Genomic DNA, 15081 nt, shown 5'->3' on the forward strand with positions numbered 1-15081 from the left:
ACTTTAGGGAGCCCCAGTCCTCTAACTCTAAATGTCAACAGGAGGAGATGAGCTTTAATATTTCATCATCCCCACCCTCCTTCCTTCCAGACATTCACAGAATAACATAAACTACAGAGCGACAAAATGATTTGAGGGCTCACCTTGTCTTTCTGGAGGTAAACTGCTCCACAAACACACAGACACACATTTATTAATCCCCAAAGACGCACACATGCAGCCTGTTTCCCTCTATACAATTTGAGAAACAAATTGAACTGCCGGTAGCAATCCTCATATCCACCCCTGCGCATACTGAGCAAATACGGTCAACTACACGGCCCTGCGTTCGCGAAGGAAAAGCAGTAAGGATTGATATAAATGATGTGTGGGGTGCGCTAGAGCCCTGGGCGGGGGATTCTGGGATGAGAGTTCGATCAATGGCAATCAATGGTAGGAAGGCCAGACATTCATCTCAATTCAGACTAATTAGGACAGAAGCTCAAAGGCAACGAGTGTGGGTTGAGGAGGTAAAAGGATGATACAAATAAAGTCCTTGTTTACATAGAGGCTGCTGGCGCAGTGTTTAAAGACTTGGTTTGGTAACACAAATGAAACGTATTTGATCGATGGTCGACATAAAGACCGGACGGTATACTGAAGTCATTCATTTTACTGTCCTTCTGGTTTGCCCTTGAGCAGAGGGGCTATCAGGGCAATCAGTGTGGCTTGCTTTGGATTGAAAGCATTGAACGTTAACTTTTGGTGGTGGGCACTAAAGGTAATCCAGTGGTAAAAACACTGTTTTGAGATACGATCACATGAAATACATGTGAAGGTAGTTGAAACGGCATGAGACATGATGTGTATATTCAGTTTTTGTAGTTACTCGATTCAACTATGATAGATCTAACAATGGCTGTGACTTAGATAACTAAACAATCAAGTGATAATACAAACACACACACACAGGGTGCCTTAAACAAACTTAGATCTATTAACTGTGAGCAAATCTCACATTTTTGTGACAAAATTTAAATCAGAAAGTTGTGCTGACCTCCGTTGCCTTTTTATTTGCTAAACAACATTTAATAATGCACTGATGACATATTCAATACAAGACATTCTCCTTTAAATCCAATATGCACCCAATGGATGCATTCAAATTGCATGATACCACCAGGTGTAAACAGGGGTCTGTCTTGTCTGGCGACTTATTATCTCATCGCCTGAGACATATTGTATTATCAGGTGTAAACAGGGCCGACAAATATAGAGTAAACGTTTATTAGTTCAACAACTGATTATCATGTCCAACTATAATTAGAAAGTCAGGCTTCGATTTTTTAACGCAAATGAAAAATACAAGGGTGTAAGTTTGATTTTGACATTGGTGGGACATAAATCTAGTCTGCAGAGCCACATTGTCTCGAAAATTTTATCTCAAAAATACTTTCTATTAGTTTTCTAAACTGTTCTTTATTGTTGTCACTCATTGCTACAGTGTACTGTCAACAGCAGGATCAGTTTCCTTATATACACCAGAATATACAATTAGCCACTCAGTATTAACTACTGTATGGTCAACTGCATCTACAGTATATACTTACATATATATGCATATATATATACATTTTTTAGAACAACTGTATGACTGAGTGCTTAATAGACCTCTATAGAGTGCAACCTTATTATAACTTTAATATAATGCACAAACAAATACCATAATCATATTTTAAAAGCCTCATCACCATTGACCCTGCCTCTCTCTCAATCTCGCCACCTAATAAAATGACACAATTGGTGGTGCAAGGAATCTGAACAACTCAAAGCTCTCATTTTAAGCATGCGCTGAGAAACTATACTGTAGTTTCTCAACCTAACATTTATAACAGTAGTAGTACTGAGTTTCACAACTAACATACTGTAATTGTTGTAGTGCCTCTCCACAACATGACAGGACTGCTTCTGTCACCTGACCTGACAAAAGCACGCATTAATGCATTCCATATGAACACATTCTTGACTTAGACATTGATTGCTTACTATAATTATTGCAAATACCATAAACAAAAGCTATTAGGAAAAAGTGGCTTAATTTGGTTTGTTTTACATTTATATCATGTTCATAATATACATTTTATATTGCCTAAAAACATAACCCTCACACAGCAAAACTAATCACTGACAGTTAGACAGAAACTTAATTGGGATCTTAACTTTGAAAAAATGCTTATTCAAAATAACCATATTTAGCTAATAAAGGCATATGAAACAGTCGATTGTCATGATATTCAACTATTTATAGTTATCCTCATAGACTCAAACAAGTACTGACTAAGGCCGTGTTCAGACTGTACATCTTTTTTGAAGCTGCTTGCATTTGTTTTACATTATACCCCTATGGAGTAAAGCGTCAAAAAACGTCCAGAGTGATTTTTTAAATGCATGAGCCAGCGTCTTTTTCTGCAGCTCAGAGCGTCTATTGAGGTTGATAAAAGTTCAACATTTCAACAACAAAAAAACAAATCCCTACATCAAGCTCCTTTTTCAAAACTAACCAATGACAGAGACCTGTCGTTTCTATAACAACATGCTAGGAACGTGGAAGGTTTGAGAAGACCAAAATAAAATGGCGGAGGAAACGCTTGTTGGAGCATAGTTTTGTATTATGTATGTTTATTTTATCGTTATCTTTCAACAACTTCTGATTGCATTTCTAGTGTAAAATTAGTATTATAATTTTTAAATATGTGATTAGTTATTGCAAAGACGATCTCTGTTTATAAATCAAATAGACTTCCGTGACGCAACCTATCTGTTTCTCTGAGCTACCTTCGTGAACAGCAGAGCCATTGAGAGAGAGAGTCGCGTCAACTTTGTTGAATCCAATGGAACAGTTTTATTTCACAGCAATGGCGGATCATGGTGGCTCTCAATAGTTCCCAGAAGTTACCAGTAACGCATGGAGCTGCGACTCAATAGACCAACTGTGGTAAAATTCTAACCCATATAAAGATGAAAGCCATTTAATGAATAAAAAAATGAAAGAAATAAAGCATTTAAAGAGAAAACATAACTTCTGGAACTATCTGAAGGCTCCATGAATCACGTGACACGGGCTCTCAATAGTTCCCGGAAGTTACTAGTTACGCACGGAGCTGCGACTAAACAGACCAACTGAGGTCAGATTTTAACCCATTTAAAGACGAAAGCCATTTAATGAATAATTTTTTTAAAAATAAAGCATTTTAAGAGTAACCAAATGCTAAAAAAGCACCTTTGTCAACTTTTTCTTGTCAAACAAGTAGTCAAGTCTGAACACGGTCTGACGATTAATTAGATTAAAATAAGTATGAAGTAAAAAACACAAGACACAAATGGACATCAGAGGTAATATTGTGTAGATTAATTGATGTGAAAAAACAATGTAGGGACAATTTGGTGTTCTCTGGATATTGGTAGGGGCACGTCCCTACCCAAATCAATGCCCTTGAAGAAATATGTCCAACATACATGAGGAATGTTAACATTGACAATTTTACAAAAATTCAAAAGTGATGAAATGTCGTGGCAAATACTAGTATTGTCGTTTTATGTGTGTTAGATTTTTAAAGTGACATCCCAAAAATGAAAAATCTGTCATAATTTACTAACCTTCTTGTCAACAATGTATGACTTTCTTCTGCAGAACACAAAAGAAGATATTTTGAAGAAAGTTGGAAACTGAACAGCACTGGACCCATTCACTTCTATTGTATGGACACAAAACCAATGCAAGTGAATGGATGCCAGTTAACAACATACTTAAAAAATATATTCTTTTGTGCTTTATGGAAGAATGAAAGTCATACAGTTTTGATATTACAAGACAGTGAATAAATGATGACAGTGAAAAACCAAATAAATCTAAACTGGCCAAAACTTTTTTATTTCTTGAGAATAATTAAAAATGTAATCATTTAAACTGATTATAGTTAGGCTACATTTCGATGGTAAAAACATGCCTGTAGAATGACAAAAAAAACTTCTTACATCATGCCGATTAATTTCAAACTAAACACATTTTTTCTTGCTTACATTTTTCTCTCTCTATGAGCCAGACATAAAGGATGAAATAGTCTCACAAGGTAAGAGATCAGGTACAAAAAACACAGGAGGTGACAACTCATGCATCGATCATGAGGACTAATTGCTGGATAAGCTGGGCTGTGCTGACCGGGATGGAGGAAAGGACAAAAGCACCAGGTGCAGGCCAAGCCCAGGAAAAGTGAAGAGATTAAACTATGAAATAAGGCTGTGTACATGATGTGTCCAGCCAAAGAACCGTGTAGACGTGTGCTGTCTGAAAAGACCTGTATAGCCCCCTATATGTGTATTACTGTGTCAGATCTCTATCTGTCTCTTTAGATGTCTCCAGGCTTTCAGAGGACGTGACATCGAGATGGCAGGGTAGCAATAACCCATGTGTCATTAGATTCAATCTCGCTCCACTCAGACACACATTGAGTTATTGACCACCACAAACTCACACAACCGACTGCTGAAATATCACAGAGCTATGAAAACACAGACACACTGTGTGTTTTCAGGTACAAATAAAAGTGTTCAGTGAATTTCTATATGATAGTGTAGCTGTAAAAAAAGCTTTAGCACATAAAGACGTTTAAAAATGTAGTGTTTTTCCTCCAGGAAAGCAGAAATATTAATAGCTGAAGACTGAACAGATTAATGTGCTCTTTATGAGTCCTTTTAGAATAAGTGTAGTGACAGGGATATACTGCCATACCAGGATTAGTAACTCAAAATTAAAGCTTCTTGTTTTTTTATTTTTAACTGACGGGTGCTTTAGTATATCCTGGATGTTTAAAAATAATGGATAGAAGAAAGAAAACCATAGTCAAACATTTTGAAGTGATCCCTTAATAAAAAAATAACAAAAACCTTTACATTTATTCATGCGTTTTCATCATAAACATGCTCTTAATCAGTAGAATTTACTTAATTATTTTATTCCTACTAGATTTGCTGAAATAGACTGAGCTCAGTTAGGTCACTTGAATACATGCATCATGGCCATTCATGTTGACATGTATATACTGTTCCTTGTCACAAATTGAAACTGATTGCAGTTATCAAATGCTGAACAAGAAACTTTTAAAGTGCATCAAATACAGTCAAAAAATGAAGAATAAACAAGCAAGGGAAGAAGACAAGTTTTGTGCAAACACACACACACACACACACACACACACAATCTGATCACTGCTAAAGTTGTCTTCTCTAACTGCTGGCTGTATTATCAGAACATATCTGCTCTTTCATCTTCTCAACCCCCGTCCTGTGTCTTCCAGACTTCCCTTCCAGCCTCCAAGACCGTTCGGCAAAATCTATTAATACGGCTTTCCCCTTGCCATGTCTCGCATTTCAGATCAAATTAAGCAGTCTGAATAGGACAAGTTCCCTCGGCCTGACGGCTGAGCCTCGGAGTGTGAGGTTCTAATGAGTGTCGGAACATCGATATCTTCAGCACACTCCACGGCCTTCCCTCAGGGGAACAATTAGAACCCGAAGAGCGAGAAACTTCCCAGATTACTCCTCGTCTCTTAGGTTCTGGTTCTCTGCAGTGTAAGTGTAGAACTAAGTGCCTGTGATTTAGATGTCAAAGCAGATGCCCTGTGACATCAGCCTGAGGCAGAGCGCAAGAGCGTTGGCAAGCAGGTGCACTGCAATTACTGCATAAGCGGATGCTGCAAATGATCACACCTGTTAGGTATGATGGCCCAGGGGTGCAAATCAGCACAGAAAACAAAAGTTGACAAAGTATAGAAATTTGACACAATTGACAATTAATTGTGACCCATCTTGCAAATTCCTACACATTAGCAATCTTTAAAGCTTTTGAGACAAGCACTTGCCTTTCACCATTGTAAAGACAATTTGAAGTGAATAATCTGCCATCTTGTTAATAGGGTAATGCTGTAATTTGTATGCTGTATGCTCTTAGCCACTAGTTCAGGGTGACTGTCATTGGCCCAATCACACAATAACAAGGGAGGTAACACCCGCCCTTTGACAGAGCACCTGCCTCCTATTGGCCAAGATAAACTGGCAGGCTGGCACACAGGTATTGTGGGACTGGATGCCCGCAGCGGTGAATGACAGATGCCCCAATAAACAGGTGTGTTCTGAGAAGGGACAGGTGTGTGGGTCAAACAAACATGACTCTCTCTCTCTCACACACACACACACACACACCAGTTGTTCTGTTCACAAAGTTCAAAACTTGTTTTAATTTCCTCAAAAATTCTCCTTCATAATTTTGCCCAAATATTTTATGTCATAGATTATAGTTTTGACTTGACTGCAAAGACAGCATCACAGATCACACTACCCACAGACAATAGGTGTTTCTAGACTCTATTTAAGGGGACTCAGTCCCTCATCTTTCATCCCTGTCTCACTATAAATCACACATTTTTAGGGGCGCTGACAGCCTTCCTCACATTTACTGAAAACAGAGCCTGCAGAACTATCATGTGAATGCTCACTACTGCACTGAAGTCACAAAAAGCCATCCGAATATGACACCATTCCTGATAATACTACACATAAAGCACAAATGTGACGCTGGTTCACAAAACCAGTCTTGAGGGAACATTTTAAGTAATTGCCAAAAATGCATGGGACAAAATGATTCATTTTTCTTTTATGCCAAAAACCATTAGGATATCAAGTAAAGATCATGTTCCATGAAGATATTTTCTAAATTTCCTACGGTAAATAAAACAAAACTTTACTTTTGTGAGTGGATGCCTGCTACAGCACCTCAGACCTCTAACAACTATTGTCCCATCCTAATAAACCATACATCAATAGAAAGCTTAATTACACAGCTTTCAGATACATTTCAGGTTTTGTTTTACAGGGTCACAAATGGCTTGAAAATTGCAATTAAAAATTGTCAAACAAGAGCTAGAACATAATACGACACATTATTGAGGAAAAGGTGAAGTTCCCATGAAGTTTCATCGCTGAAGGATTTGAGGCTTTATCCATATTCCACAGGTGAATGGGCTCCAAATATATAACATATCTTCCTGTAAACCATCTAACCTCCACACATTTAATGAGACAAGAGTAAATAATAGTGATACAGATGAGCAATGGAAAGAGAGAGACTGTGGATGGATTATGCAGGAAAAGGAAGAGATGGCAAAGTGCAGCTGAAGTGTGGGGTGCAGACAAAGACAGGCTGTGCAAATATTTGAGGCACAGAATGCAAACAGCTGGCAATGCACGGGTATCTGTTTGTCAGGGGCGTTGCAATGGAGAGTTACACAGGGATGGAGAAAGAGGGCTACAGAGAGAAAGCACGGTGAACACAGGAGAGCTGCCATTTTAAACCAGCCATAACCTCACATGAACTGTCTATTACAGCAAGTCATTATAAAAACCTTTTGAAAATGTGTACAAATTATGAATGTAAATGAATACACAGCCACAGAAAAAAAATTAAGAGACAATTCCAAATTTTCATATATCAGCATTTTTAGACCATTCCATTCCAGTGTGTTTTGAATTTCAACAAAATCAAAACGTATGCGTCATCCAACAGCAATGACGCATGACACCTATGATAAATATCGAGGTTATAACATAAAACATTAATATTCAAACTTTTCATAAATACATAGAATTTCTTACTGTTGCATAGCTTAAAGGTGAATGTGAACTTCTTTTCTTTGCAATATTTGAGGTCTGAAATAATACATAGAATTGTTTTTGTTATTCCTTTTCTGCAAAAGCAAATAGAAACAATATTTTCATTAAAATTTTCAAGAATTGTTGTTAGTAATTCACATCATGAAACAAAAATGATCATTTTGCCTAAACACATATAAGTAGTATATTCAGAAAAACTGAAAATAATTTTGAAACCTATATATATATATATATATATATATATAATATATAAGCTGTATATTATAAATATGCTTCAAGTAAACCACATTCATACATTTGAAGGGTAAATAGAGTCTTTATGGATACTGTTCTCTCTGTATGCTTTAAAGGTACAGTGTGTTTAATTCCTGTGGCACCATTGACACCAAATGAAACTACAGAAATAAAATAAAAAACTCGCTAGGTTGACATCTCATACCGCTCAAAGAAACAGAACAATTCCTTTAAAGCGCCACAGTGTTGACAATTTTTCAAGGAATTCAGCCTCTGAATGTCTTATTTACAGTTGTTTCGGCAAATTAAGCTTGGGACAGCAGGATTTTAATATCACCGCAATTACACAAAAGAAACATCACACCCCAGTCACAAAATTAGAACACTTCTATTAAAACCCAAGCTGTCACCACTCCAAGTGAGCCGCCATCGATAATAACAAGGCATGAGCTTTCTAGTCTTGCCAGGATGTTCATTTACTGTAAAGGCAGTGTACAGTTAACAAAGTCACTTTATATAGTTTATATATCATCTCTCGCCGAGTTTACACCTCATCTTCTCTTCTCTGCAATGCAATGCAATGACAAAACTTTAGAAGACACCTCATAATTGCTCACTAAATTGTGTTCTGTGACACATTGCTTTGGCACACATTGACATAATTTTCTTCTACAGCACTATTATAAGGAAAATACAACTGTGCTCTGACCAACATGTTCTTGTGAATGGATACAGTGTGTACTTCTTGTAGTCAGGCAACTTGAATGAGTTTCAACTTGAATGAGTTGAGAAAAATCCTTTGGGGAGACTGGGGCTTGTCACGGGGGAATGATATTAAAAAAACTCATCAAGGTTGAAAAAATTGGGGGGAACATTAAATCAACCTGCAACGCAAATATTTGCTTTTTTTTACCAAATTTTACTATTACTGACAGATAAATATGTTTATCATAATCAACATTATGAACCATTAAAATTTCAACATCAATTTAAACTTTTCATTAAAGGCTATTTAACAGTAAAGGCTTCTGGAAAAAAGAGAACAATCACACAAAAATAAAACATTGCACAGTCCCCAGTGTATAAATCAAATATACGCAGACCGGTTGACTTATGTTGTGTCATATACATTAATGATGCAGGATTTTTGGTGCAACTGCCACTTGATGCAATATACAACGATACAGTTTTCTAATGCACATTAGTCTGTTTACATTCATTTAAGACATAACCAACTCTATAAGTAAAGTGAGTTCGATTTTAAATAACCTTGTGTGTATTTTACAGTTTTACTGCAATACGCAAAAGTAACCTTAGAAAGCTGGCTGTCACACACAAGTTCTGAACTGTGTGCTGAATTTATGCAGAATGTGAGAACAACTGTGCAAATCTCAGTTGACTGATCACTCCTTGACTCTCTCGTAGACTTAAAGTGATAGTTCACGCAAAAAGGAAAATTCTGTAATTATTCACTCACCCTATTGTCATTTCGAACCAGTAAAACTTTCTTTCTTCCACAGAACACAAAAGAAGATATTTTGAATAATGTTGCTAACTGAACAGCCACTGCACCCTTTGACTTCAAATGTTTAGAACTTGCTACTACCAAGCCTTGTCAGTGAAACCAGGCATTTATGTCTCCAAATGAAGTTGGACACTTTTTTTATTATGATTGAGCAAGCAGCTTCAGAGAGGGAGTAATCATTCTTGGCAAAACTCTGAACAAAATTGTAATACCTATTTGCAACCAGCCATCTATTGGCATTTTTTTATTATCTCCACATTTTTATTTTAAACTAAACTTTGGGTGTTTGTAATTGAAATGCCTTTATATTTATATTAATAGTATCTTTGATTAGGGTATTATACAAAGAGGTAGCTTCAGTATGATGTAGGGCCAAGAGTTCACACATAACATTAAAAAGATCACCCTTTTTAAGCTATTGGGTCATCGTTTAAGGCCATCATTCACTAAAACATGGGCAAAAATTGTATAATGACTGTTAAGCACAGTACGGTAATACAAATAACTAAAAAAGGATCGTCAAAAAGAAACTACAAAATTAATGGTGCCTCATAAATAAACTGAAATAAGTTATAAGCTCGGGGGGCACGGTGGCTTAGTGGTTAGCACGTTCGCCTCACACCTCCAGGGTTGGGGGTTCGATTCCCGCTTCCGACTTGTGTGTGTGGAGTTTGCATGTTCTCCCCGTGCTTCGGGGGTTTCCTCCGGGTACTCCGGTTTCCTCCCCTGGTCCAAAGACATGCATGGTAGGTTGATTGGCATCTCTGGAAAAATTGTCCGTAGGGTGTGCGTGCGTGCGTCAGTGAATGAGTGTGTGTGCCCTGCGATGGGTTGGCACTCCATCCAGGGTGTATCCTGCCTTGATGCCCGATGAGATAGGCGCAGGCTCCCCGTGACCCGAGGTAGTTCGGATAAGCGGTAGAAAATGGAATGGAAAGTTATAAGCTCTGAAATGATAATAATAAACAAACAAAAAAATTAATTGCTAAAAAATTTAACTACTATAAATGTAATAACCATACGCTAAATTAAAAATGTTAATAAAACTAAGAACCAAACTATAATGACACTGGATGGTTGCCTATTTATCTGTTCTTTAAATTAACATAATCAAACCCTGCCTCATCGTGGGGCCTAAGGATCTTCAAATGCTCTCAACTATAAAAGCGTTAAATTATAACATTTAAAGATTCCAAGATTCCAAAACATATTTGTAAATATGTCTATGCCCAACATTTTCTCCTCCACTGTTCTCTTTTCTGCCTCCTTATCTACCACCACCAAAAGCCCTTCTTTCTATCTTTCCCTCTCCCTAACCTTCCCTCCCTTCACCACCCCGTGCTCCACCCGTCCATCCATTCATCCTCTGCCTGATTCCAAGCCAGCTCTCCAATTTAATTCCCCATCTGTGGACTGCTTGAGATATTAGTCCAGAGATGAGATCCGTGACCCTGAATACAGGGGTAGAAGATTCAATAAGGAGGGGGCAGGGCTGCTGGGGTCTCCGTCCCAGGCTGAAGTCACGTATCTGTGCTTGGCAAAAATGTAGCTGCCTCCCCACCTTCCTGGATCCCCTCCTGAAGTGGCTGGACTAAATATTTGCCCTCTGCCTCTATCAGCGTCTGGAGATGTCCTCTCTTGCTAAGTGACCAGCGTCATCACCTCCCACCTCCTCCAGCCAACACCATCTCCCTCTGTCTCCAAATCAACCGTAAGAGTTGGCACAGTGACAGAGACAGCCAGCCAGTATAGAGACTGGGAAAAGTTTTAGCACGCAGCTCGATAGAGGTCAAAAAAGTTAACTGACCCGGAAAGAGGCTGTTCATGCATTCCAAACAACCCGCGTCCAAGCGACGGGAAGTCTCTCTCACTCGCAGCACACCTCTATCAAACCATGCTTTTTCTAAAAATGGAAGGATGTTAGTAACTATGTTAAAAAATTATTTATTATATACGTATATATGAATTAATTGCAAATAATCGCATTTAAGTCATGACAACTGGATGACTATTTTTGTATATATTTATATATCAGGATATATTTTTGTGTGTTAATGCCCATGAAGCGATGCCTGTAGTAGTAGCAGCTAGACTGATTTGACTAAAAGAAAGGGTTGGCAATTACAAAAAACTTATTTAAACATAATAACTTCATATTAACTCTTAGCACATTGTTTCTTTTTATATCAAATTAATGCATTAATGCATCAACCAACAACCTGTCAAGCCATTCTGTTTTTTTTGTTGCTGTAGACGAAGAGGGGAAACAGAGACACAGAGAGGGATCAGAGATGAGAGCCATCTCTCTCTGGACCAGACGACCGAGCCGCCATTTGAATATTCATTAAATTCATTAACCTCTCTTCTTTCCTCTTATTCGTATGGCATTTTCATTGCCTTGATTCTTTTTTAAACACTTTAGAGGAGCACATGCCTACGGGGAAGAACGTGTGTGTTTACATGCACAATTCCAGCCAAAGTTATGGCAAACTTCTTTTTCCCCTCTGAGGGCAAGTTAGGTTTGCCTGCCACACACTCAAACCAAACCTCCCAGACACTTGACCCCGACAAACATCTCTGTATGCGGGCATGTGTGCGAGTCTCTCACGGGCACTTGTGTCACAACTGTTTCTGTAATCTAAGCTCATTACCTTCTCATTACTTCCGACGTCTTTATCTTTCTTATGTCCAAAGCTTTTCGTCTCTTTTAAACTCTACCGTGTAAATACAGCAAAGAAGAACGAAGCTGTCTACACTGTAAGTATGCTATGTGACAGCTGTATTGATTATAACGGGGGCTTTGTTTTGTTGCTGCAACACTCACTCTCGACATTGACTGCGACTGCATCCCAATAAATCAAAAGCTCAATTTCTCAAATACTATTTAGGAAGAATAGAAATCACATGCCAGGCAAGTTTTACACTCTCCATGATATTACTCCTAGAAAATATGTCTCAATTAGGCTCAAGCTCCTCTCGCCGTCAGTGTCTTAGTATGCTATTCCGCTGAGACCAACCAAGGCGCAAAAAACAAAGTGAAAACAGTCAAAGGAGGGTTCGTCGCCACAGCGATAAGACAAGATGGACAAACAATAGGAGCTGCTTGCCTTGCTGAGCAGACTGAGGGAGGACAGTTCTGGAGAATGGACTGAAACTAAAGATAAGACGCTTGCATCTGAAGAGGAAAGAGATAGTGTAGGCCAGAGCTGCCATACTGAGAAAGACACAGGACGAGGAGCGATAACCTCTGGTTCGTCGTCCCCTCATGTGCCAGAAAATGGCTACAGCTGTGACCTTCTGCAAGCCTATTGTACTGCTAACGATACTTTATATTTGAATTAAAAAAGCGGAGGGAACACAGACACACAGGCTCACAATAAAGTTTAATTGGAAATTTATTCATTACACTGCGTTTTAATGATACTTTAACTCGACTTTTAGTTCTGTTGGTGCTTGAAACTACGGCTAAGTTCTCACACACACTCACACATAGTCAAAACCACATACAAGAACACACTTGCCTTATCACGCAGTGGGCCGGAGGTGTGTGTCACATGCAGATGTGGGTAGGAGGGGGATACTGACGGAGAGGACACAGTATTGGTCCCCGAGGCTCTTTGGTGATGGGCTGTGGGAGATAGAGATCTTTGAAAGAGAGACAGAGAGAACGTTTGCCTTTGGACCTGAGCATGTAGATGCCCAACCGCACGCTGCGCAGAAGCCCCTGGCTCCTGTCGCTTTGTATCAATCTACATCCCCTTGATAAAAATAGTGCTTCAAATAGTGGCCCACAGCAACAAGCAACATCATAACCAGCGACCCTGGACCCTATGTCTGGTAATAGCCTTAAAGCAGACTTCTTTTAAAAAAATATTACACCTACAGTTTTTCAGTATCCGTCTCTTACTTCGATTTAAACTGTGCTTCTCTCAAAAGAATTTCAGACTCAGCTGAAAAGTTGTTATTGTCTAAGCAATATTATTTATATATATTTAACAAAATGTTAAGGAAAACGCACATATATTCATTTCATGCTACACCAAAATAAGTTAAAATACAGAGGCTTTGTTTATTATATTAGTTGGGTGCAAACTGTTTGTATGTTTAGTTCAATCTTAATGATACTGTTAAAAGCCTAATGTGATTTTTTAACAGTTACACCATTAGCAGTTCAGCAAAATAAGCTTTACATTAGAGACTTACCACAGAATCTCCAGAAAACGTGCATCAATATATAAATAAACATGTGCAGTATATGTGACCCTGGACAACAACACCTGTCTTATGGGTCAATTTTTTCGAAATCGATATTTTTACATAATTTGAAAGCTGATAATTAAGCTTTCTATTTATGTATGACTTGTTAGGATATGATAATATCTGGTGGAGGTAACACTGTTTAAATATCTGGAATCTGAGGGTGCAAAGGAATCAAAATATTGAGAAAATTGCCTTTGAAGTTGGTAATAAGAGGCACTGTTACTGGTCATCCACTCACAAAAATAAAGTTTTGATATATTTACAAAAGTAAATTTACAAAAGATCTTTACTTAATATCCTAATGATTTTGGGCATAAAAGAAAAATCTATAATTTTGACGCTTACAATGTATTTTTGGCTTTTACTAAAACTGTTCCCCTGCTACTTAAGACTGGTTTATTTTATACATAAATGCAACATACAGTCTTTAACTACAAAGACTTCAATATAATAACAGGATGTGTATGTAGCTTCATAGACCCTGTTTTGACAGGAATGCTTTACAAATAAAAAGACAAAACAATTCCCCTAAAAAGCAAAACAATTTCCACCATGGTATGTTTCGATGCTGGTTTGTGCTGGTTTAAGCTAGTCATGTGCTGGTCCTTATCTGGTTAAACCAGCATCAAAACATACCTAACCCAGCATACACTGTTTTTTTCAACAGGGTAGCTGGTTACAATGTTTCTTAACTCCTTTTAAAAGTATTAAAGCAGACCAGACAACAATATTAGACTTGTTTAAGTGTAGTTTTCACCAGGGTTGACATCAAAAACATCAAGTAGAAAACAGCATTCGTATTGCTTGTACACAATGCTCTTTTTTTTTGCTAAATTACCCTAAAAAATTTAACAAAATTAGGAATTAAGACATTTTTAGGCACAAAAAAGCACAGTACCTGAATATGTATATTCAATCCATTATATGCAGCAGTTTTGTGACACCTGCGACGCCAAATTACTAAGGCTTAGTAGATAGTGCTCTCTAGTGGTGTGATTCGGTTTAAACACGGCTCCAAAATACGACTGGAATCTCCACAATAACTATTATTAAATACTTCTGTATATTACTTTTTACTCTATTAATAACCCACGTTTAAAATATTTGAGATATTTGGATGACCGGGCCATTTCATTAGTAGGGCCACAGTTATGTCGGTTAGAACGTAGGGAACGTATAATGTGGAAATCTTTTACAAATGTTGTCTTACGTGTATGTTGGTTATAAGTGTATTTTACTGGATATCAAATTTGTGAAGCACTGTGGGCCACATGTTGCATTTACATGCTATATAAATAAATAACGTTGAAATTTGAAAGCTTCGCGACTCACTGTAATGTTTACAGGAACTACAAGCG

Source organism: Triplophysa dalaica, chromosome 7 (assembly GCF_015846415.1).
Source record: "Triplophysa dalaica isolate WHDGS20190420 chromosome 7, ASM1584641v1, whole genome shotgun sequence".
NCBI classification, from domain to species: domain Eukaryota; kingdom Metazoa; phylum Chordata; class Actinopteri; order Cypriniformes; family Nemacheilidae; genus Triplophysa; species Triplophysa dalaica.